This window comes from Oncorhynchus gorbuscha, unplaced genomic scaffold, assembly GCF_021184085.1.
Source record: "Oncorhynchus gorbuscha isolate QuinsamMale2020 ecotype Even-year unplaced genomic scaffold, OgorEven_v1.0 Un_scaffold_585, whole genome shotgun sequence".
In the NCBI taxonomy this organism is placed as follows: domain Eukaryota; kingdom Metazoa; phylum Chordata; class Actinopteri; order Salmoniformes; family Salmonidae; genus Oncorhynchus; species Oncorhynchus gorbuscha.
Window position 1 is genome coordinate 322,831 of NW_025745419.1, and position 27,437 is coordinate 350,267.

General features: G+C 44.3%; 1 pseudogene; it reads right to left on the minus strand.

Annotated features, from left to right (window-relative positions):
- Nucleotides 1-4,014: 4,014 nt before the first annotated feature.
- Nucleotides 4,015-27,437, minus strand: part of LOC124018869 — a 34,182-nt pseudogene continuing 10,759 nt past the window's right edge.

The window sequence follows — 27,437 nt, forward strand, 5'->3', positions numbered from 1 at the left end:
ATCCTCAACACTGGGGCCTCACAAGGGTGCGTTCTGAGCCCTCTCCTATACTCCCTGTTCACCCACGACTGCGTGGCCATGCACGCCTCCAACTCAATCATCAAGTTTGCGGACAACACTACAGTGGTAGGCTTGATTACCAAAAACGACGAGACGGCCTACAGAGAGGAGGTGACAGCCCTCGGAGTGTGGTGTCAGGAAATAACCTCACACTCAACGTCAACAAAACTAAGGAGATGATTGTGGACTTCAGGAAACAGCAGATGGAGCACCCCCCTATCCACATCAATGGGACAGTAGTGGTGAGGGTAGTAAGTTTTATGTTCCTCGGCGTACACATCACAGACAAACTGAATTGGTCCACCCACACAGACAGCATCGTGAAGAAGGCGCAGCAGCGCCTCTTCAACCTCAGGAGGCTGAAGAAATTCGGCTTGTCACCAAAAGTACTCACAAACTTCTACAGATGCACAATCGAGAGCATCCTGTCGGGCTGTATCACCGCCTGGTATGGCAACTGCTCCGCCCACAACCGTAAGGCTCTCCAGAGGGTAGTGCCCTCCAGGACACCTACACCACCCGATGTCACAGGAAGGCCATAAAGATCATCAAGGACAACAACCACCCGAGCCACTGCCTGTTCACCCCGCTATCATCCAGAAGGCGAGGTCAGTACAGGTGCATCAAAGCAGGGGCCGAGAGATTGAAAAACAGCTTCTATCTCAAGGCCATCAGACTGTTAAACAGCCACCGCTAACATTGAGTGGCTGCTGCCAACACACTGACTCAACTCTGGCCACTTTCATAATGGGAATTGATGGAAAATGATGGAAAATATATCACTAGCCACTTTAAACAATGCTACTTAATATAATGTTTACATACCCTACATTATTTATCTCATATGTATATGTATATACTGTACTCTATATCATCTACTGCATCTTTATGTAATACATGTATCACTAGCCACTTTAAACTATGCCACTTTGTTTACATTCCCTACATTACTCATCTCATATGTATATACTGTACTCGATACCATCTACTGCATCTTGCCTATGCTGTTCTGTACCATCACTCATTCATATCTTTATATACATATTCTTTATCCCTTTACACTTGTGTGTATAAGGTAGTAGTTTTGGAATTGTTAGGTTAGATTACTCGTTGATTATTACTGCATTGTCGGAACTAGAAGCACAAGCATTTCGCTACACTCGCATTAACATCTGCTAACCATGTGAATGTGACAAATACATTTGATTTGATTGGATTTGATACCTATGGTACAGTTAATAACCATAGCAATGAACGCTAAAAGGCCAACCTTACTGAAGCACTTTTAATTCGTATGCCTATCACTCTGTACTGGCAAAATTCTACTACTCTTAGCCTCTTAGTATCTTTCACCCCTGACCCAGCTTCCACTACTTTCTTCACTGCCAAAGCATACAACACTTTCTCCACAACTCTGACCATGGCAATCTCAACCCGCCTCTCTCGCACCGGACACTTCTGATCCCCAGCAACATGGTCCACCCTACAGTTTACACACACCACTTCTTTCACTGATATTACACAATCCTTTGACTCAAGCCCTCCTGTATGTACACTTCTCACACCTAGGAATCTTCCTCCTACACACTGCTGCAACATGACCATACACATGGCACCTGAAACACCGTAGTGGGTTCGGCCCTAAAGCTCACACAGGAAAACTGATATATCCTACCAGTAATTTGTCGGGTAAAGACTCAACATCAGACAATCAAATCAAATTTTATTGGTCACATACATATGGTTAGCAGATGTTATTGCGAGTGTAGTGAAATGCTTGTGCTTCTAGTTCCGACAGTGCAGCAATATCTAACAAGTAATCTAACAATTCCACAACAACCACCTAATACACACAAATCTAAGTAAATGGATGGAATAAGAATATGTACATATAAATACATGGATGAGCTACCTAAGGAAAACCAGCTACATCGAACTACAAAAGGAAAACCAGCCACATTGCTGACACCGACATCCTGCTTCTGGACAAGCTAAACACCTTCTTCGCCCAATTTGAGGATAACACAGTGCCACTGACACGGCCTGTTACCAAGGACTGTGGAGCTTTCCTTCTCCGTGGCCGCCGTGAGTAAAACATTTAAACGTGTTAAACCTTGCAAGGCTGCCGGCCCAGACGACATCCCTCGCCACATCCTCAGAACATGCGCAGACCAGCTGGCTGGTGTGTTTACGGGCATATTCAATCTCTCCCTATTCCAGTTTGCTGTCCCTACATATTTCAAGGTGGCCACCTTTGTTCCTGTACCCAAGAAAGCAAAGGTAACATCTCATATGTACTGTAAATGACTTTCGCCCAGTAGCACTCATCTGTGTCATCATGAAGTGCTTTGAGAGACTAGTCAAGGATCATATCACCTCTACCTTACCTGCCACCCTAGACCCATTTCAATGTGCTTACCGCCACAAAAGATCCACAGACGATGCAATCGCCATCACTCTGCACACTGCCCTATCCCATCGGGACAAAAGGAATACTTATGTAAGAATACTGTTCATTGACTATAACTCAGCATTCAACATTATATAACCCTCAAAGCTCATCATTAAGCTCAGGAGGCTGAAGAAATTTGTCTTGGCACCTAAAACCCCCACAAACCTTTACAGATGCACAATTGAGAGTATCCGGTCGGGCTGTATCACCGACTGGTACGGCGAATGTACCTCCCGAAACCGTAAGGCTCTCCAGATGGTGGTGCTGTATGCCCAATGCATTACCGGGGGCAAACTACCCGCCCTCCAGGACACCAACAGCACCTGATGTCACAGGAAGGCCAAAAAGATCACTTAAGTAGGTTGTGGGGTATCAGTACTTTACTATTAACATTTTTTTAAATGTACTTTTATTTCAATACATTCCTAAAGAAAATAATGTACTATTTACTTAATACATTTGCCCTGACACCCAAAATTACATTTTGAATGATTAGCAGGACAGGAAAAGGGTGCAATTCACACACGTATCAAGAGAACATCCCTGGTCATCCCTACTGCCTCTGATCTGACAGACTCACTAAACACATATACTTTGTTTGTAAATGATGTCTGAGTGTTGAGTGTGCCTCAGTCTATCCATAAAACAATCCAGAAAATGGTGTCGTCTGGTTTGCTTAATATAAGGAATTTAAATTTACTTTGATATTTAAGTATATTTAAAACCAAATACTTTTACTCAAGTAGTATTTTACTGGGTGACTTTCACATCTCCTTGAGTCATGTTCTATGAAAGTATCTTCACTTTTACTCAAGTATGACAACGGATACTTTTCCACCTGTTTCCCACCCATCCTGAAACCACATATGGGTCCGGTAAAAAACAGGTCCACTTTCTCCAAAAACGTCAGTCCGACTGGATCAAATTCATCCTTATCCTGAACATCGGTGCAAGGCTCAGGCTTCAATATCTTCTCCATTCACTTTCCATAGACGTTTGTCCAAGTAAGGGAACTTCAAGTTGACCATGGTGAGAGGCCAGTTTCATTTTTTTAGGCATCTCAAAAGGGACATAGTTATTATTTAGCTAGATATCAAAATTAAAATAAAAAATAACAGCAATTAACTTTCAAAAACAGTTTTGTATAAAAAAGTTAAACTATGCTATTCTGAAATAGCATTTCATCTGACCTAATGAGCAGACATGATTGACAGTTGTAGTTCAAACTGAACAATGTAGACATTGTGTTGTGTCTTTGGCATCATTAAATTGAAGACTGTTATTTTATCAAATCAATTCTCTGTAATTATTATTATGTGACTAACTAATCATGTAAATGTAATTAACTAGGAAGTCGGGGCACCAAGGAAAATCTTCAGATTTTTTCAATATCTGATCAATTAATCTTCTAATTAATGAATTATTATTTATCTCACGTTAGTCTCATTCCAAACATCGTAAATGGTTGGTTATCTGCACAAACCCAGCCTTCACTATGAATCATCCATACATCAATTGTCTTAATCATTTAGTTAGTAACTAAATAATCACAGACATGCATAACAAACAAACAGTAGATACGGTTACAAGGAAACGATAAGGGATGTGCCCTAGTGGGCTAAACCGGTATCGCAGCTTGGTAGACAAAGGGACTGAGAAGGGCACGAAAGACAAAAGACACTACACAGTTGATAATTATAATAATTGCAATGCTAATTCTTTGCAAATGAACGCTCACTCATTCGGGAATAATTGCAATCAATATATATATTTATGTTCAGTGTGTTGTCATGATCTCTGTTGGAATCGTCCGTCTTTCTGTTGGAAAGTTTATCCAAACTTCTCTTTGCATCCCTGGAGTCTTTTGTGGTTAGAATGGATACGTCAGAGTCCCATTCAGAAATGTTCTTATAGAATAAATGTTTTGGCAGTTGTCAGTCTTCGCATTCAGTCAACATAAATTCTAGCTGCAAACTAGTAATTAGTATCAAAGATTTGCTCTTATTCTGTCGGTATCAATAGTCTCAGAGTTGAGATAAACCTGAGATAAAAGAGCCTGGGTGTAGGGGGAAGAGAGAGGTGGTGAGAGAGTTGGTGCTTGCTATATCTAAAGAGGGCCACGTCATGACAGTGTACACCGTAGGCAACGTGGTTTTTCACCCAAGTATACATTTGCTGTATAAAAAGGTTTACTGTTCCTAAACAACATTCCTTGTAGTTGGAACATGGAAAACAAACGGTCGACTACATCCCTTTTCCTTTTCTTAAAAACAAGACGAGTGGCGTATTTCAACACTCGTGTTGTTTTTAGGGCGACCCTTTCCCATGAATCAGTGATCTGCATCTAGATCAACAAGCACAATAGCCCACAATTGACCTGTTTGGCCCTTGGGGTTCCAACTGAACAATGGCTGTCTTGACATTGCAATGAGGAGAACATACACACACCAAAAGAGTTGTTCAGTAGCACCACACCAGACAGACAGTAGGGTCATACAACCACAGGCATGAAATGCTTCTCATAGTCCGAAACAAACTGATCGTCCTCCAACAGTAGGGTCATATAACCACAGGCATGAAATGCTTCTCATAGTCCGAAACAAACTGATCGTCCTCCAACAGTAGGGTCATATAACCACAGGCATGAAATGCTTCTCATAGTCCGAAACAAACTGATCGTCCTCCAACAGTAGGGTCATATAACCACAGGCATGAAATGCTTCTCATAGTCCGAAACAAACTCATCGTCCTCCAACAAGCTCCCGGACTCTCCCCCATCCCTCTCCTCCCTCGTCAGTATCGATAATTCTACTGTAACCCTTGTCAGCAACCTCCTCCTTTTCCGCCTCTTCATCAGTCCTTATGTGGGTGCACTCCTCTCCCACCACCCCCTCTGTCTGTCCATCAGGGCTGGACCTTTTCCTAGGACAGGCATTGGCATCCCAGAAAGGGTTTTCCACCACCTCCAGCTCAGAGATCTTTGGGTTAGACTCCAGAGGAGAGAAGATCGCCGTCAAGGAGCTGTTAAACTGGAGCAACGACAGGCAGGGAGTCAGAAACATTCATTTATTCCTCTATGGTTGTATGTTATGCCTCTGACTGGTGATAATACTACTCAAGGGAATGGTATATTACTAGCCCAATACAGCCCCTGCTACTGTATGTGGTATAATCAACATTTAGGTTAATGTAGTACGCACATTCTTTATTTTACAACAGGTTCTTACTGGAACATTACAAATAAGATACCATCCATATCTATAGGTAGTGTGTTCCCTCGACCCAAATGGCTGAAGAAAAACCAGGCAGGAAGACATGACGAACTCTGGGGCTCCGTCCACCACTAACTAGAATACTATAAGACTAACTAATATCAGACTGATACTAGATTAGTCAGTCACAGCCACATAGTGATAGTCTGCCCTGCACTCACCTGCAACTTCATCTGTTGGAGCAGTTTGCTGTTGCTGGGGTCAGGCACTTTCGCACAAGTCTTCATTTGTACACTACAGAAAATACACAACAGTATCATTGACATACTGCACACCAAAAGAGTTGTGTTCCTTCAATTGACTTGTTCATTTGTATATCACCCTAAAAGTGGTAGAAATATTTGATCCATTGTTTTAGTTGAAAGGGGTATAGCATATTGTTTGTTTTATATTTTTGATCAAGACCATTGTTATGGAGGGCATAATTGAAAGCCCAACTCAACTGCCCGATCTCATTTCCACTTCCTCAAGTGTTTCCCCTTGAGAGAGAGGAAGGAGACATGAGAGCACCACACCCTGTATGTGTTCAGTCGGCACGAAACGTTGCAAAACTTTTACATTTTTTTGCATCAGTGTGTCCTAATGAACATGGCCATGGTTCAAAACAATGAGAAAATAATCAGAATCAGGCTATTTGGGTTGAAGTATGGGAATCCAGTTTCTCACATTATGATGATCAATAGCAACATCCCTGTTATTATTCCTGGCACCAGATATTTGAGGAAACCTGTGACAACAAAGGGTGAGAGATGGGGGAGGTTAGAAGGCAAAATGACCAATTAGACTGCAATCCATGTTCATAATCACATCCTGTAGCACAAAGGTCTATTTCAAACAAAGCATGCATTCAATATACTGTTATTATTTTCTGAGGAACTTCAGGACCCTTTCTGTTTTAAAGGTGATGTTATATACAGTATTATACACAACCTATAATAATATTTCTAGTTTGTTTAATAATAAATAATAATTAGTGTTATAGATGACCTCTGTGTCACCAGTTAGGTACATAAACACTGAATACATCTCATCACGGTTGTTAGAGAACCTATAACAGCTATACGCTTCTTGTCATCATTATCAAATTACTACATGGCATAGTGGTAGAATACCATGGCTGTTCTCAGTAGAGAAGTTGATGGTTTCACTGGGTCCCAGTCCAGCCTTAGTCTCAGCCCTGATCCAAACCTGGTGGTGACCAGATGTAAGTCCTAACAGATGGAGGCTGTTCTGGTCCCTACTCACGTTGTACACTGCAGATGAAGGAAAGGTTTAATGATTGGGAGCAAGGCCACTGATGTGTGGGAACGAGAGTGTGCAGCACGGTAGCCTGTGGACAGTCTGGTCCCAGATCTGTTTGTACTGTGTTTATTTAACTAGGCAAATCAGTTAAGAACAAATTCTTATTTACAATGACGGCCTACCCCGGCCAAACCCGGACGACGCTGGGCCAGTTGTGCGCCGCCCTATTGGACTCCCAATCACAGACAGATGTGATACAGCCTGGAATCGAACCAAGGATGCCTCTTGCACTGAGATGCAGTGTCTTAGACCGCTGAGCCACTCTGGAGCCAATAATGACAATAGGGGTTGGCAAGACAGAACAAACAGATCTGGGAACAGGCAAAAATATTTTATACTATTTAAGCTACTACAATGTAATGCTATATTTTATGCTAATGTACACAACGGGCAGTGGAGACTGCACTTTTATTCTAACAATATAGCATTGTAGCAACAAAAGATTTATCCCAGTTTATCCACTGTCTTTGTGTTGTTTACCTGTAACGTTGTTTAATACCAGCTGATAGCACAGTATGAGCCCCTTACTCTGGGTCAGGGAGATGTGTTGCCAGGACAAAGTCACTTGAGAGTCAGAGATGTGCTGAACCTTGAACTCAGTCACTTTGGGTGGGACTGAGGAGTGATTGAGAGAGGAGGAAATGGAGGTGAAATGGGTAAAGGAATAGTCAAAAGTAGCAGAAAAATAAACAATAAATAAAACATTTTACAGTGAGTTAAAAGGCCGGACAAATTAACATTAGGTAAAGACGTGATATTTAGTTTTCCACATAGTTTTCCACTGAAAATCGGTCATGTGCACTAATTGCACTGATTACATACTGGCAAGTACATTATAAAGACTTGTATTTCCATGCTCTAATATACTTACGTCCATGAAGAGAATACGAGATTGCAGACGCAAGCAGGCAGCTACTGTTGATGAACACTGCAAACAATGACACATTGTAGGCAGTGTGGTTCTCAAAATCACCTGTAGGTGGAGACAGAGACAAAAGCGATGCTGTCATCTTGAAACCACTTTGAAACATTACAAAATATCAATAAATATGTTCAGAAAGAAATGGTATCATAGATCAGTTTAAGCCACACAAACCTCTTAAAATGACTGACGTATGATTTTGGTGCACTATAATCCAATCAAAGCCCTGTGTCGGAGGAAGTCCCACCTGCTTGTACTGCACCACATACTCATGCATGTTTTCAATGGGCTGGGGTGGCAGGGACCAGGATACATTGAGGCTCAATATATCCTGGTTCACAGTGAAGGATAGCTCTGGCACCTGTAGACCTAAGTGAAAGAGAAACATACAAACTGACACTATTATCACACTCACACACACCTTTCAAATAAAATCTAATTGTATTACTCACATGCGCCGAATACAACAGGTAGACCTTACAGTGGAATGCTTACTGACCAGCCCTAACCAACAATGCAGTTTAAAAAAATAACAATAAGAAATAAAAGTAACAAATAATTAAAGAGCAGCAGTAAAATAACAATAGCGAGACCATATACAGGCAGTACTGGTGCAGAGTCAATGTGGGGGCACAAGTTAGTCGAGGTAATTGAGGTAATATGTACATATAGGTAGTTATTAAAGTGACTATGCATAGAGCAGCAGAAAAGAGAGGGGGGTGATGTGAAAAGTCTGTGAAGCCATTTGATTAGATTTTCAGGAGTCTTATGGCTTGGGGTTAGAAGCTGTTTAGAAGCCTCTTGGACCGAGACTTGGTGCTCCGGTACCACTTGCCGTGGGGTAGCAGAGAAAACAGTCTATGACTAGGGTGGCTGGAGTCTTTGACCATTTTTAGGACCTCCCTCTGACAACGCCTGGAATAGAGTTTCTGGGTGGGCCGTACGCACTACCCTCTGTAGTGCCTTGCTGCCGGAGGCCGAGCAGATGCCATACCAGGCAGTGATGCAACCAGTCAGGATGCTCTCAATGGGGCAGCTGTAGAACCTTTTGAGGATCTGAGGACCATTTCCAAATCTTTTCAGTCTCCTGAGGGGGAATAGGTTTTTGTCATTCCCTCTCCACGACTGTCTTGGGTGTGCTTGGACCATGTTAGTTTGTTGGTGATGTGGACACCAAGGAACTTGAAGCTCTCAACCTGCTCCACTGCAGCCCCGTCGATGAGAATGGGGGCGTGCTCCGTCCTCTTTTACCTGTATTACACAATTATCTCATTTGTCTTGATCACGTTGAGGAGAGGTTGTTGTCCTGGCACCACACGGCCAGGTCTCTAACCTCATTCTCATAGGCTATCTCGTTGTTGTCGGTGATCAGGCCACTGTTGTGTCATCCGGAAACTCAATGGTGGTTTCCCTTACCTGATGTGGGTAGAGCTAGGGGAGCAGGTTTGCTGGCACCCTGGGAATTGTAGACGGACACATCCACCCCTGATACACCCCACAGAGAGGGTGTGAAGCGGCATCTCTTCTCTTGACAGACACAAAGGCCACCAGGCTTTGACATGGACATGTTCACAACCGCCACTGTCCCGTTACTGTATGATAATGTCACCACGTACCCCAGTACCTTCCCCTGAGCCAACCAGGTGGGCATCTCCTGAGGATAGATACCAGACAGGGGGATTAGTTATAGCAGGCTATAGGGAAGGGGGTGTTGTGGGGAGGCAGGTAGCCTAGTGGTTGAGAGCATTGGGCAAGTAACCGAAATGTTGCTGGTTTGAATCCCTGAGACGACTCAGTGAAAAGTCTGTTCATGTGCCCTTGAGCAAGGCACTTAACCCTAATTGCTCCTGTAAGTCGCTCTGGATACGTTCTTATGATTAGAAAATGCATAATCTTTTGAAACATGAATCACTTGTCTAACCGGATTATATGATACAGTTTGAGAGATATATATATACATACACACACACACTACCGTTCAAAAGTTTGGGGTCACTTAGAAATGACCTTGTTTTTGAAAGAAAACTTTTGAATGGTAGTGTGTGAACATACACTGCTCAAAAAATAAAGGGAACACTTGAAAAAACACAATGTAACTCCAAGTCAATCACACTTCAGTGAAATCAAACTGTCCACTTAGGAAGCAACACTGATTGACAATAAATATCACATGCTGTTGTGCAAATGGAATAGACAACAGGTGGAAATTATCAGCAATAAAGGAGTGGTTCTACAGGTGGTGACCACAGACCACTTCTCAGTTCCTATGCTTCCTGGCTGATGTTTTGGTCACTTTTGAATGCTTTCATTCTAATGGTAGCATGAGACGGAGTCTACAACCCACACAAGTGGCTCAGGTAGTGCAGCTCATCCAGGATGGCACATCAATGCGAGCTGTGGCAAGAAGGTTTGCTGTGTCTGTCAGCGTAGTGTCCAGAGCATGGAAGCGCTATCAGGAGACAGGCCAGTACATCAGGAGACGTGAAGGAGGCTGTAGGAGGGCAACAACCCAGCAGCAGGACCGCTACCTCCGCCTTTGTGCAAGGAGGAGCAGGAGGAGCACTGCCAAAGCCCTGCAAAATGACCTCCAGCAGGCCACAAATGTGCACGTGTCTGCTCAAACGGTCAGAAACAGACTCCATGAGGGTGGTATGAGGGCCCGACGTCCACAGGTGGGGATTGTGCTTACAGCCCAACACCGTGCAGGACATTTGCCATTTGCCAGAGAACACCATGATTGGCAAATTCGCCACTGGCGCCCTGTGCTCTTCACAGATGAAAGCAAGTTCATACTGAGCACACGTGACAGACGTGACAGAGTCTGGAGACGCTGTGGAAAACGTTCTGCTGCCTGCAACATCCTCCAGCATGACCAGTTTGGCGGTGGGTCAGTCATGGTGTGGGGTGGCATTTCTTTGGGGGGCTGCACAGCCCTCCATGTGCTCGCCAGAGGTAGCCTGACTGCCATTAGGTACCAAGATGAGATCCTCTGACCCCTTGTGAGACCATATGCTGGTGCGGTTGGCCCTGGGTTCCTCCTAATGCAAGACAATGCTAGACCTCATGTGGCTGGACTGTGTCAGCAGTTCCTGCAAGAGGAAGGCATTGATGCTATGGACTGGCCCGCCCGTTCCCCAGACCTGAATCCAATTGAGCACATCTGGGACATCATGTCTCGCTCCATCCACCAACGCCACGTTGCACCACAGACTGTCCAGGAGTTGGCGGATGCTTTAGTCCAGGTCTAGGAGGAGATCCCTCAGGAGACCATACGCCACATCATCAGGAGCATGCCCAGGCGTTGTAGGGAGGTCATACAGACACATGGAGGCCACACACACTACTGAGCCTCATTTTGACTTGTTTTAAGGACATTACATCAAAGTTGGATCAGCCTGTATTGTGGTTTTCCACTTTAATTTTGAGTGTGACTCCAAATCCAGACCTCCATGGGTTGATAAATTTGATTTCCATTGATAATTTTTGCGTGATTTCGTTGTCAGCACATTCAACTATGTAAAGAAAAAAGTATTTAATAAGAATATTTCATTCATTCAGATCTAGGATGTGTTATTTTAGTGTTCCCTTTATTTTTTTGAGCAGTGTATATATATGACCTATTATGATGGGATGTTGTGTTAACATACCTTCCACATAAGGGCACATTGAGAAAGCTCAGAGGTGACTCCACAGTCACTCCACACATCCAATGCTTTCACAGGCGCTGAGAACGAGAGAGAAATAGTTTAATCATCTATCACCACAGAATAAGTGAACAAATATTTTCAAGCTGTGGAGACCACAGGATTACATTACCCATCAGCACCCACTGACAGACCTGACTCAGAACTCCATGCTTTGTAGACTGAGCTCCAGTCACTCATCAGGGCCTGAGGGCCCTCACAGACACAGCGCACCTGGAACTCATAAACAGTGTAGGGCCGTGGAGTCAGGAGTAGGAAGCTGCGTAGGATGTCCTCTTCCTGAGCAGGACATGAAAGAATGACACACAGAAGAACAGGGATGGGCAAGAGGCGGCCGCAGGGATGGGGGGGTGAGGGATTCTTTTGGATTAAAAAGAAACTCCAGGCTACATTGCACATTTAATAGCTTATAGAAAGTACAATTATAATGGAGCTTATTATTTTGAAATAGCTGGCCTTTTCTGCACGCAAATAGATTTTGACAAATAAATTGTTTCCCAAAAGAATCTGTGCATGTGGCCCTCGAGCCTCAAAAAGTTACCCGTCCCTAACTCAGAAGGACAACATTCCCAGTACGAAATTCCCACAGATAATCGAGAGACAATGGTATTTCAATGTTTCATTCCCTACATCTAAGGGACTGAATGTTTGAAAAAATAAACAAATGACCCTCCCCTATACCCAAAATAATAATTACAACAAAGTGGATAGCAGAGAACATGATTATCATTTACCCTCACTCCTAGGTCAGACCAGATTATAATTTACCCTCACTCCTAGGTCAGACCTTAGATGTGCAGTTTTAGAAACTGTTCTTAGTTTTGTAAGCATTACATGGCAAAGTAGCCAAAGTTGTCTATCAACTGCAAAAATTGAACGCAACAGAACCAGTTACAACCGGAATACCTGATACCTGAACCGGAATACAATGAAGTACAGAAAAAGCCATACATTTTTTAAACACAGCATTGTTTTAACCACATATCATCAGGTAGAGGCCTATTTGTATTTATTATGGATCCCATTAGCTGCTGACAAAGTGAAAGCATGCTAACTTCCTGGGGTCCAGCAAAATGAAGGCAGTTTATACAAGCTTAAAAACAATCCATTACATTCACAGATCTCAAACACACTGTGCCTTCAGGCCCCTACTCCACCGCATCTACAGTACTAAATCCATGTGTATGTATAGTGCGTATGTTATCGTGTGGGAGCATGTGTCTGTGCCAATGTTTGTGTTGCTTCACAGTCCCCGCTGTTCCTATATGCACAAGTAACTTTTCTTCATTTGGTAAACTATCATTTTCTAATAGATTCTATTTTATTCCATGATATTGTTGTTCCAAAATAGATGTGTGTTGACTGTGATTAGGGCATGGGAATAGAAGACCACTGCTAGGCTAAATGAACAAACTAGCCATGGATAGCTCATCGCACGATCCTCAAACCAACAAGACTGGCCAAACTCGTGGTTCTAAAAGTGAATTCAAAGGCAGTGTAGAATGACTGCATAGCCTAATAAGACATTTTTGGTTAATTTATTTTTTAATTCAAAGTATTTTTTTCACATTTTCATAACCTAATCGGTTCCATAAAATCTGTGTAAATTACTTGAATATGGCTTATTGGGAGGTCAATAACTCTGATAAATACCTTCATTATGGGCAACGAAACATATTGTTTTTATTAGAATCAATTCCAGCAGTATAGCAGTCCTCCTGCCATCTCCCTCTCAAACAGGACATCAGTAGGCCTAGTAATGCAGTGTAGTTTTATATACACCATCCCAGCAGCAGATAAACTCAGGAGAAACAGTACATTTTCTGAGAAATATAACTTTGCCCTGTGCTTCTCTTCGTATAGCCTAGGCCTACAGCATAGGCTATGGATCATTTGATTGAGACCACACTAGTTGCACTTGATATTGCGCGCCCAGCAGAGAATCAGGGATGAGGGGCAGCATCAAGCCACATCGAGATATAATGAGCAACTCATTCTCAATATGACATTTAATTGATTACAAATTACATGACCCTCCCCTGGATTAAATAAAAAAATACTAAACCCTCCCCGACTGAAATTGAAAAAACATCCCTGGGTACATTTCGACCGCTCCCCAAATACCCCGTCTTCTGTCCTGAAGTGCACAGTAATCCCTGCATTGGATTGGTGTAGGTTTGGGCGGGAGGGAGTTTCCAAAATATTTCTTATACCGTCATTTTACTTTAAATCCATGAATGGAAGTGAAAGAGTGCACACTTGGGGAAATGAACAAAACCCCAGACTCACTCACCTGAGTCCAGCCATGCTCAGCTCACTCACCTGAGTCCAGCCATGCTCAGCTCACTCACCTGAGTCCAGCCATGCTCAGCTCACTCACCTGAGTCCAGCCATGCTCAGCTCACTCACCTGAGTCCAGCCATGCTCAGCTCACTCACCTGAGTCCAGCCATGCTCAGCTCACTCACCTGAGTCCAGCCATGCTCAGCTCACTCACCTGAGTCCAGCCATGCTCAGCTCACTCACCTGAGTCCAGCCCTGCTGGTCCTGGGGGCGATACTGGACCTCGCACAGTTGGTCAGAGCTGCCTTGATCCTCACACTGCACATTCCAGTAGATCTCCAGGGGCTGAGGGCAATGGTGAGTTATTTCAGGGGTGGGTGGCTTTTCTGGTAGAGGAATGGATAGGGAAGAGAGGACAGAGTGGGAGAGTGAAAGAAAGAGAGCAAGAGAGAGAGCAGGAGATAGAGAGAGGGTGGGGGAGATAGAGAGAGAGTGGGGGAGATAGAGAGAGGGTGGTGGAGATAGAGAGAGGGTGGGGGAGATAGAGAGAGGGTGGGGGAGATAGAGAGAGGGTGGGGAGATAGAGAGAGAGTGGGGGAGATAGAGAGAGGGTGGGAGAGATAGAGGGTGGGGGAGATAGAGAGAGGTGGGGGAGATAGAGAGAGGGTGGGGAGATAGAGAGAGGGTGGGGAGATAGAGAGAGAGTGGGGGAGATAGAGAGAGGGTGGTGGAGATAGAGAGAGGGTGGGGGAGATAGAGAGAGGGTGGGGGAGATAGAGAGAGGGTGGGGGAGATAGAGAGAGGGTGGGGGGGAGATAGAGAGAGGGTGGGGAGATAGAGAGAGGGTGGGGGAGATAGAGAGAGGGTAGTGGGGAGAGGGTGGGGAGATAGAGAGAGGGTGGGGGAGATAGAGAGAGAGTGGGGGAGATAGAGAGAGGTTGGGGGAGATAGAGAGAGGGTGGGGGAGATAGAGAGAGGGTGGGGAGATAGAGAGAGAGTGGGGGAGATAGAGAGAGGGTGGGAGAGATAGAGGGTGGGGGAGATAGAGAGGAGTGGGGGAGATAGAGAGAGGGTGGGGGAGATAGAGAGAGGGTGGGGAGAGAGAGAGAGTGGGGGAGATAGAGAGAGGGTGGGGAGATAGAGAGAGGGTGGGGGAGATAGAGAGAGGGTGGGGGAGATAGAGAGAGGGTGGGGGAGATAGAGAGAGAGTGGGGGAGATAGAGAGAGGGTGGGGGAGATAGAGAGAGGGTGGGGGAGATATAGAGAGAGTGGGGGAGATAGAGAGAGGGTGGGGAGATAGAGAGAGGGTGGTGGAGATAGAGAGAGGGTGGTGGAGATAGAGAGAGGGTGGTGGAGATAGAGAGAGGGTGGGAGAAATAGAGAGAGGGTGGGGGAGATAGAGAGAGGGTGGTGGAGATAGAGAGAGGGTGGTGGAGATAGAGAGAGGGTGGGGGAGATAGAGAGAGGGTGGGGGAGATAGAGAGAGGGTGGGGGAGATAGAGAGAGGGTAGTGTAGATAGAGAGAGGGTGGTGGAGATAGAGAGAGGGTGGGGGAGATAGAGAGCACAAAAGAGAGTCAGTAAGACAGCTGGAGAGAGACAAAAACTGAAAGTGTCATGTCTGTCCCTCTGAATAAATAGGGAATGTACAGAGAAGAGTCATCCCTGACTGACTCACTGATATCTCCAGTGTTGAAGGCAGCCATTGTAGACGTGGCAGAGCCATGCTGGTTCGCAGCTTTGACCAACACAGTCAGGTCACTGTAACTGGTGTAAAGTTCACGAGGGATCACGCCACTCACATTGGTGCCCTCCACCACGCTGCTAATGCTGAAAAGGAAGTTGCAGGACACATAAATACACACCACTCAAACACCACATCTGGCAGCACTGTGCAGACATACAGTCTTACAACACAGATCTAGCTCCAACACACCGAGCATGCCAGAGGGCTGCGGGTAGGGCTGTGACAGTCATGGAATTTTGGATGACGGTTATTGGCCAGTTAAATGACTGAGGTCACCGTAACAACTGTTCACATAGCAAAATAAAAGGCACACATTTTCTACTCTCCGCTGCTCCTGACTGCATGCGCTGCCATAGAAATAGAATGAATAAAACGGGCGTCCCCATCAAGTCAATGATGACATAATGGGTGGACTGGCGGACATTGTGAGTGTAAAGCTAGGGTTGTGTTCGTAAATTCACTCTGGAGAGTGTAAGGAAGTGCTATTTCTTATGCAAATGACCAGCTTACTGCTATTACATTGCTATAACTGAGACAACGTATTTTCACAGTGAAACATGTTAGGTCCCATACAGGATAGCTTCCACACCCACACACACACAGCACACACACATACACACACTAACTGCCGAGGACACACAGATAAGACATGCACCCACACATTGGGGGAAGAGACACAGCCTTGACTTGCAGACACAAGCACACACACACAATCTCCTTCCTAGCCGAGCATTGTGTGACTGAGAACGGCACTACGAGACTCAGAGGAATGACAGACGGCCCAACAGGGCCAACCAGAAGACCGGACTTCCAGACTCAACCTACTTTCTGTACTGTACATAACATGCTTGCAATCTGTTATCGGGGCTTCTTTCTGCTGGTTCCTTGTGAGCCAAATGAATGAGCCCGTATACGTTGTACCAGATATCTTTACTCTGAATAAACTGTCGCTTGTCATACAATTTACCACCTTGTCTGAATCGATCCTTGACCGACTCGCCCTATCTACATATCCCATTATCAACAAGAGCCAGAGAGCGCGCCCTGGGCGTTGGTAAATTCAAAGAGTTGTCAGATTGTCAGTTCGTAAATTCAGAGCGTTTCGCTCTCCGAGCGTTCCGAGCAACACACTGGACGCTCTGGCGGAGGAGTTGGTGATCCGAGCCTTCTGGCCTCACAATGGCAGTCAAGCACCCAAGCTAACTGGATAAAGTTAGCTAGCTTGCAAGCTACTTCCAGACAAAAATGAGAGAACACCTCACTGAGCATTTTCTCCATGTTATCCAAAGCATTGGTGACTGTAACTGTGCTGCTGGCAACACTTTAATCACGCTTAATTACACCGGCAATATTCAATGCTGTAGGGCGTTCGTAAATTGGTCAGTTATTCTGCGCTCTAGGCACACTGAGATGAGAGCGCTCTGAAAATGGAGAAGATGGCCAGAGCAAATTTACGAAATATTCAGCAAATTTAACGTGTAAATATTTGTATGAACATAAGAAGATTTAACAACTGAGACTTAAACTGAGCAAGTTCCACAGACATGTGACTAACAGAAATGGAATATGTGTCCCTGAACAAAGAGGGTGTCAAAATCAAATGTAACAGTCAGTATCTGGTGTGGTCACCGGCTGCATTAAGTACTGCAGTGCATCTCCTCCTCATGGACTGTTCTTGCTGTGAGATGTTACCCCACTCTTCCACCAAGGAACCTGCAAGTTCCCATACATTTCTGGGGGGAATGGCCCTAGCCCTCACCCTCCGATCCAACAGGTCCCAGGCGTGCTCAATGGGATTGAGATCCAGGCTCTTCGCTGGCCATGGCAGAACACTGACATTCCTTGCAGGAAATCAAGCACAGAACGATCAGTATGGCTGGTGGCATTGTTATGCTGGAGGGTCATGTCAGGATGAGCCTGCAGGAAGGGTACCACATGAGGGAGGCGGATGTCTTCCCTGTAACGCACAGCGTTGAGACTGCCTGCAATGACAACAAGCTCAGTACGATGATGCTGTGACACACCGTCCCAGGTTTTATTGTCCAAAGCTGAAGGGTTATCCAGATCGGTTTATGTCTCGTTATCACTTGACTTACCACCTAAAATTGTAAAGTTACTTAGATAAGATTCTTTCTCACTAATACCCAAGAACAAGGAGGTCTTGAGGTTTTAGATTTCAATACTCTAAATAATACTTTTTAAATAAATTGGATCCTGAAGTATGTTTAGAACCAGAACAGTTTTGGAATGTCTTCCCTATTTATTTGACTCCCTTGGTGGTTTAGAATTTTTTGCTTTGGTCTAATTTTGATGTTGATAAAATCCCAGTAAAGTTGGCCAAATTCCATGAGCAGGCAATTTTAGCTTGGATGTTAGCGCATAAACACAAACACATACTTTATATGGATCAACAAAGATATACGATTTAAAAATACGTCTCTTTTTTCGTAACTGGTCTGAGAATAAAATGATTTTGGTTGGTCACTTAATGAATGAGGAAGAATATCTACTCTCATATGGGGAATTTCTGGATAAGTTTAAAATTCCAATAACCCCAAAATAATATGCAATTGTTTTTGATGTGATTCCAAGGAGGGTTGTATCTCTTTGAAATTCCTCTGGTTGATGTAACATAGATTTACATGAAAATAATTCATTGGCAATATTAACATCAAAGATAAATGTAGTAATAAACAGATTAGGAATATTGTTTGTGATCTTACAATTCCCTCAGCAAGACTCTTTTGGTCAAATATCTATGGTGATATACATCGGGGGAAAGCATGGAAAATTGCTAACAAATATTGTATCAGTAACAAAGTAAAGAAAGTTTTATTTAAAATGTTATATCGAATTTATCCTGTGAAACATGTTTTGGAAAGATTCAAGCTAAATATTGACTTTAACTGTGATTTCTGTGGAATGGAGAAAGAGACCATTTTGCATTTGCTTTTTGCCTGTATTTATAGTAGAATGTTTTGGATTGACATACAGAATTTTGTTACAAAAAAAATAGGAAAGGTTGTACTATTTAATGGTTTTGATACAATGATTTATTTCAGAAATTCTGACATAGATAAAGATGTCGTATATTTAATTCAACTGCTAATAATAGTAGGTAAATTTCATATTCACAAATGCAAATGGTCTAATTCAAAACCAAACATTTTTCACTTTATAAATGAATTTAAACAATATGGCACTACTTTAACTAAAAGGAAAAACAAAAAGGCAAATAAAACTTGTTGTATTATTAATGAATATGATTTGTGTCACGCCCTGACCTAAGTATTCTTTGTTTTCTTTATTATTTTGGTTAGGTCAGGGTGTGACATGGGTGATGTATGTGTTTTTGTTCCTGTCTAGGGGTTTGGGGATTTTTTTTGGGGGGGGGCCACACGAGGAGATTGGCTGAGTCAGGACGGAGACCTAAGCCAACTCCTCGTGCTTACCGTGGGGAGAGTGTTACTGGTCTGGCACCGTGTTATGCGGTGGAACGCATGGTGTCTCCAGTGCGCATTTCTAGCCCGGTGCGCTCTATTCCAGCTCCTAGCATTTGCCGGGCTAGAATGGGCATCCAGCCAGGAAGGAGGGTGCCGGCTCAGCGCTCCTGGTCTCCAGTATACCTCCATGGACCAGGATATCCTGCGCCGGCTCTGCGTACTGTGAGTCTGCACAGCCCTGTGCGTCCTGTGCCAGCGCCCTGCATTTGCAGGGCAAGTATAAACATCCGGCCAGGACGGGTTGTGTCAGCTCTACACTCCAGACCTCCAGTACACCTCCACAGCCCAGTACTTCCTGTGCCTGCTCTCCGCACTTGCCTTGAGGTGCGTGTCTCCAGCCCAGTACCACCAGTGCCAACAACACGCACCAGGCTTCCTGTGCGTCTCCAGAGCCCTGTACGCCCTGTTCCTCCTCTCCGCACTTGCCCTGAGGTGCGTGTCTCCAGCCCGGTACCACCAGTGCCGGCACCATGCACCAGGCCACCAGTGCGCCTCCAGGGTCCAGTACTCCCTGTTCCTGCTCCTCGCACTCGCCCTGAGGTGCGTGTCCCCAGCCTGGTACCACCAGTGCCGGCACCACGCACCAGGCCTATAGTGCGCCTCGGCAGTCCAGTACGACCTGTTCCTCCTCCCCGCACTCGTTATGAGGTGTGTGTCCCCAGCCCACTACTACCAGTGCCGGCACCACGCACCAGGCCTACAGTTGCGCCTCGCCAGTCCAGAGCGTCCGGCAACAGTACCCAGTCCAGAGCGTCCGGCTACAGTACCCAGTCCAGAGCGTCCGGATCCGCCAGAGTCTCCCTCCATTCCGGATCCGCCAGAATCTCCCTCCAGTCCGGATCCGCCAGAGTCTCCCTCCTGTCCGGATCCGCCAGTCTCCCCCCAGTCCGGATCCGCCAGAGTCTCCCTCCTGTCCGGATCCGCCAGTCTCCCCCCAGTCCGGATCCGCCAGAGTCTCCCCCCAGTCCGGATCCGCCAGAGTCTCCCTCTAGTCCAGATCCGCCAGAGTCTCCCTCCAGTCCGGATCTGCAGAATCTCCCTCCAATCCAGAGGCGCCACTCACTCCAGACTCGACCATCAGTCCAGTGGCGTCCTATAGTCCGTGGACGGCGGTGAGCCTTGGTTTCATGCATGTTAACATTAGAAGCCTTCTCCCTAAGTTTGTTCTATTCACTGCTTTAGCACACTCTGCCAACCCGGATGTTCTAGCTGTGTCTGAATTCTGGCTTAGGAAGACCACCAAAAATTCAGAAATTTTAATTACAAACTACAACATTTTCAGACAAGATAGAACTGCCAAAGGGGGCGGTGTTGCAATCTACTGCAAAGATAGCCTGCAGAGTTCTGTCCGACTATCCAGGTCTGTACCCAAACAATTTGAACTTCTACTTTTAAAAATCCACCTCTCTAAAAACAAGTCTCTCACCGTTGCTGCCTGCTATAGACCACCCTCTGCCCCCAGCTGTGCTCTGGACACCATATGTGAACTGATTGTCCCCATCTATCTTCAGAGCTCATGCTGCTAGGCGACCTAAACTGGAACATGCTTAACACCCCAGCCATCCTACAATCTAAACTTGATGCCCTCAATCTCACACAAATTATCAATGAACCTACCAGGTACCTCCCCAACGCCTTAAACACGGGCACCCTCATAGACATCATCCTAACCAACTTCCCCTCTAAATACACCTCTTCTGTCTTCAACCAAGATCTCAGCGATCACTGCCTCATTGCCTGCATCCGTAATGGGTCAGCGGTCAAATGACCTCCACTCATCACTGTAAAACGCTCCCTGAAACACTTCAGCGAGCAGGCCTTTCTAATCGACCTGGCCGGGGTATCCTGGAAGGATATTGATCTCATCCCGTCAGTAGTGGATGCCTTCCAAACCATCTTAAATAAACATGCCCCATTCAAGAAATGTAGAACCAGGAACAGATATAGCCCTTGGTTCTCCCCAGACCTGACTGCCCTTAACCAACACAAAAACATCCTATGGCGTTCTGCATTAGCATCGAACAGCCCCCGTGATATGCAGCTGTTCAGGGAAGCTAGAAACCATTATACACAGGCAGTTAGAAAAGCCAAGGCTAGCTTTTTCAAGCAGAAATTTGCTTCCTGCAACACTAACTCAAAAAAGTTCTGGGACACTGTAAAGTCCATGGAGAATAAGAACACCTCCTCCCAGCTGCCCACTGCACTGAAGATAGGAAACAGTGTCACCACTGATAAATCCACCATAATTGAGAATTTCAATAAGCATTTTTCTACGGCTGGCCATGCTTTCCACCTAGCTACTCTTACCCCGGTCAACAGCACTGCACCCCCAACAGCAACTCGCCCAAGCCTTCCCCATTTCGCCTTCTCCCAAATCCGTTCAGCTGATGTTCTGAAAGAGCTGCAAAATCTGGACCCCTACAAATCAGCCGGGCCAGACAATCTGGACCCTTTCTTTCTAAAATGATCTGCCGAAATTGTTGCCACCCCTATTACTAGCCTGTTCAACCTCTCTTTCGTGTCGTCTGAGATTCCCAAAGATTGGAAAGCAGCTGCGGTCATCCCCCTCTTCAAAGGGGGGGACACTCTTGACCCAAACTGCTACAGACCTATATCTATCCTACCATGCCTTTCTAAGGTCTTCAAAAGCCAAGTCAACAAACAGATTACCGACCATTTCGAATACCACCATACCTTCTCTGCTATGCAATCTGGTTTCAGAGCTGGTCATGGGTGCACCTCAGCCACGCTCAAGGTCCTAAACGATATCTTAACCGCCATCGATAAGAAACATTACTGTGCAGCCGTATTCATTGATCTGGCCAAGGCTTTCGACTCTGTCAATCAACACATCCTCATCGGCAGACTCGACAGCCTTGGTTTCTCAAATGATTGCCTCGCCTGGTTCACCAACTACTTCTCTGATAGAGTTCAGTGTGTCAAATCGGAGGGTCTGCTGTCCGGACCTCTGGCAGTCTCTATGGGGGTGCCACAGGGTTCAATTCTTGGACCGACTCTCTTCTCTGTATACATCAATGAGGTCGCTCTTGCTGCTGGTGAGTCACTGATCCACCTCTACGCAGACGACACCATTCTGTATACTTCTGGCCCTTCTTTGGACACTGTGTTAACAACCCTCCAGGCAAGCTTCAATGCCATACAACTCTCCTTCCGTGGCCTCCAATTGCTCTAAAATACAAGTAAAACTAAATGCATGCTCTTCAACCGATTGCTACCTGCACCTACCCGCCTGTCCAACATCACTACTCTGGACGGCTCTGACTTAGAATACGTGGACAACTACAAATACTTAGGCGTCTGGTTAGACTGTAAACTCTCCTTCCAGACCCATATCAAACATCTCCAATCCAAAGTTAAATCTAGAATTGGCTTCCTATTTCGCAACAAAGCATCCTTCACTCATGCTGCCAAACATACCCTTGTAAAACTGACCATCCTACCAATCCTCAATTTTGGCGATGTCATTTACAAAATAGCCTCCAATACCCTACTCAACAAATTGGATGCAGTCTATCACAGTGCAATCCGTTTTGTCACCAAAGCCCCATATACTACCCACCATTGCGACCTGTACGCTCTCGTTGGCTGGCCCTCGCTTCATACTCGTCGCCAAACCCACTGGCTCCATGTCATCTACAAGACCCTGCTAGGTAAAGTCCCCCCTTATCTCAGCTCGCTGGTCACCATAGCATCTCCCACCTGTAGCACACGCTCCAGCAGGTATATCTCTCTAGTCACCCCCAAAACAAATGATTTATTTGGCCGCCTCTCCTTCCAGTTCTCTGCTGCCAATGACTGGAACGAACTACAAAAATCTCTGAAACTGGAAACACTTATCTCCCTCACTAGCTTTAAGCACCAACTGTCAGAGCAGCTCACAGATTACTGCACCTGTACATAGCCCACCTATAATTTAGCCCAAACAACTACCTCTTTCCCAACTGTATTTAATTTATTTATTTATTTTGTTCCTTTGCACCCCATTATTTTTATTTCTACTTTGCACATTCTTCCGTTGCAAAACTACCATTCCAGTGTTTTACTTGCTATATTGTATTTACTTTGCCACCATGGCCTTTTTTGCCTTTACCTCCCTTCTCACCTCATTTGCTCACATTGTATATAGACTTGTTTATACTGTATTATTGACTGTATGTTTGTTTTACTCCATGTGCAACTCTGTGTCGTTGTATCTGTCGAACTGCTTTGCTTTATCTTGGCCAGGTCGCAATTGTAAATGAGAACTTGTTCTCAACTTGCGTACCTGGTTAAATAAAGGTGTTCTCAACTTACCTACCTGGTTAAATAAAGGTGTTCTCAACTTACCTACCTGGTTAAATAAAGGTGTTCTCAACTTACCTAACTGGTTAAATAAAGGTGAAATAAAAAATAAATACAAAATATAAAAAGAGATTAAGTAAGTGTGACGAGTCAGAAGTGGAGCGGGATCCACGTCCCGAGCCAGAACCGCCACCTCGGAGTTATGCCCACCCAGACCCTCCCATATAGGCTTAGGTGTGCGGCCAGAAGTCCGCACCTTTGGGGGGGGGGGGGTACTGTCACGCCCTGACCTTAGTATTCTTTGTTTTCTTTATTATTTTGGTTAGGTTAGGGTGGGACATGGGTGATGCATGTGTTTTTGTTCCTGTCTAGGGGGTTTATATGTCTATGTGTTAGTTGCCTGTGTCTGCACTTATCATATATAGCTTCACGTTCGTTTTGTTGTTTTGTAAGTTTGTTTAAGTGTTCTTCCTCTTCATTAAAGAAGATGTATTCAAATTACACTGCGCCTTGGTCTCCTCCATTCAACGAATGTGACAATTTGTTTGTTTAGGATTCCTGGAAACGTAAATAGTTTGTTTGTATGCTTGTTTGCATGTGACTATCCCTCTATTGTTTGTTGATATTTGTTAATAAAACAATTAAAATATATATATATTTATTTTTAAACGCGGTCGTCTCGTGTCGAACTGCGCATGTGCAAGCCGTCAAATCAAAGGCACTCCTTCAATATGAAGTCGTTTTTGACTGAAATTAAAACGTGTCAGTTTGCCACCTTCACGAGGTTTGCGTAATAACAAGTTCAACTACTTAAAGCTACAATATGTAATTTTTTGGCAACCGGATCAAATTGACATAGAATTTAGCGTTATAGATCTGTCATTCTCATCTAAAGGAAGTTTAAGAAAAAGTACATATGTTCTATGTGCACTATGTCTATGCTTCCGGTCTTAAGTTTCATTTTTGAGTCTTTTACTTTCGGTTTTGTACACAAGCTTCAAACAGCTAAAAATACCATATTGTTGGTTGTGGAAAAGATATTAGCAATGATTCTCCACACTATAATTGCTTGTTTTGTCACAAACTGAAATTAGGCAAGCTATTAGAATTTTAGCAAACATAGTGCATCTTTAAGAGATTGGCTTGAATCTAGGTTGTGCCTTTCGATTTCAATAAAATTAACAACTAAAGGAAGAATTTGTCACTTCTCTCATTGACTTCTCAAACCCCACGCCTAGTCTGTTTGGTTTGTTTCTCAAGCGTTCCCGGAAGTTTGCGATATTGTGGGTCTGGGTTTAGAAACTCTGTGCTTGTATTTTATTTTTTAACCTAGACTGCTAGTCTAGGTAAGAAAATACAAAGATTAAGGCATCGTAATAATTCCATGCAGAAGCATTTGAAAAGAAAAATTCATGGGATCAGCACCATTGCTAACTAGCAACACTGTGTCACGTTCTGACCACAGTTCTTTTCTGTTTTCTTTGTTTTAGTGTTGGTCATGACGTGAGCTGAGTGGGCATTCTATGTTGTATGTCTAGTTTGTCTATTTCTATGTTTGGCCTGATATGGTTCTCAATCAGAGGCAGGTGTTAGTCATTGCTTCTGATTGGGAACCATATTTAGGTAGCCTGTTTTAGGTTGGGTTTTGTGGGTGGTTGTCTTCTGTCTTTGTGTTTATGCACCAGATAGGACTGTTGTGAGTTTGTTCACATTTGTTGTTTTGTGTTTTTTTTTGTGTTCACGTTTATTGTCCTTATTAAACATGTCGAACACTAACCACGCTGCATTTTGGTCCTCTCCTTCAACGGAAGAAAACCGTTACACACTGGTTCCATGAATTGCAAAGAGTTATGGTAAATTATAACACTTGTCTTAACCTTAATCTTCAACCTATATGTTGGCTAGATGGTTGTACTATTTTTTTTTCTTGCATTAGCATAAAGTGCTTATTTTTTCACCAGCCTTATGATATGCTTCAGACCGGTTGCATTCTGCCTAGACACCGAAGCTACACTGCTTGAGTTGGTTCCATGGTTGATTCAGAGCAGTACAACTTTCGCATTATTGTGACGTTATCCTTCCCATCTTCAACCTAGGAGCAAAGCAGGAAGCAGGACGCGTACCCATCAGTATGTGCTGTGATTTGTTGATTAAACTCAACTGACACTCCAATGTATGAGCCACATCAGTTAAAATCATTAGAATAAAAATGTTACATTACCATGGAAATTATTGCATTATTGCATCACAACAGAAGGCAGCCATTGCGAGAGAACCCATGAGTTTCCCAGTCAACTTGCCAGGGTTAGTGGTTCCAAGCCTGTTTATTCATTCTACAGTATTTCTGTATGTGCTGCTGCTGCAGGGAGAAAGGTTTTGCCAAGGCAACCGAAGACTTGTTTGCTACAACACCTTGCTTGTTTCAGCAAAGAACAATGAAGTTTCATGATGTTAAGAGTCCATGTTACTGCAGAAACGGACTCAACCACAACGGTTTTCTTGAGTTGAAGGAGAGGCGGACCAAAACGCAGCGTGGTTACTTGTATACATCTTTAATAAAGATAAACACGAACAATAAACATAAAAAACCTAAACAGCCTATCTGGTGCAAACAGAGACAGGAACAATGCCAGCCCTAGTTGCAGCTTAGCATTGTGAATGCACATTACCCCACCACCGCAGAAAATAAAGCAAAATTCCCACTTCCCACTTGGTTACGAATGCTGCATTTGTAACCAAGTGGAAAGATGGCAATTTACCACCATAGGGTTAGATATAGGAATCTTGATGCATTAAACCCGTTTTTGGCATGGACATTGCCAATGAGGGCTTAGAAAAGTAATGACACGTGATAATAAAAGTAATATTAAATACAAAATGAGTAACAACAACTTGGCTATATACACGGGGTACCAGTACCGGGTCGAGCGCTCACAGATGCCATAATGGGACATAAATAAAGATAATATCTCTATCATTCTCTGTATTCGCTTGCTTGAATGCTTTATCTGAGATTGATACGTCTTTCTGTCCGTGGCCTCTGTCAAATAAATGATCACTATTTCAATATTTTATTTGGACTGACAAAGGTGTACGGTAAGGCACATAAGTCCGGCCCTGACACGGGCAGAACCATTGAGCCATCTCCATTTTGAATAAGTCCATTTTCTTCTACTACTTCTATGAGTTGGCAAACAAACTGAAAGGGTGCATACTGCCATCTAGAGTGTGTTGTTTCAACAGGTATAAAGCCAAGGATGGTGATTTACTTCCACCTACAGTTATGGAATGTTGACTCATGAGTATAATTCATTGGCTGATCCCTCCTGATGACCCGGATGGAATCATGTGATCCTTCCTTCACCCATAGGAAGTCCCACCCAGTTGACTACTTTAAAATGGTGAATCCTTTGATGACAATGTCCATGCCAAATGGGTTTTATCCATATAGAGTCCTCTGTCTAACGTTTTGGTGGTAAATTCCCACTTCCTGCTTGGTTACAAACGCAGCATTAACCCATCAGTTTCTAAACACCACGAGTCACCGCGGGTTTCCAAACACAGCGAATAAACAGCTATTCTTGCATCTGTGTAGGAACAGTATATGATAATTATGATATCCTATGTCTGGGTCATTTGTGAATATGAATATAGATGTCCTGTATATACTGTATTAAGATGGGATGTATACAGGCTATAGTAGACATGTCTTTACCCCTCTGTAGAATTCCAGTGCAGGCTGTAGGAGGTGGGGATCTGTGGGTTCTGTCCTGGATCCCAGAAACAGTGGATATCTGCCTGTTGTCCCTCCGTATAGGGGATGTGACACTGGGGAGCGGAGGGAGGAGATGGAGGGCCTGCAGAGAGTGAGGGAGACAATGAGGAGGGAGGT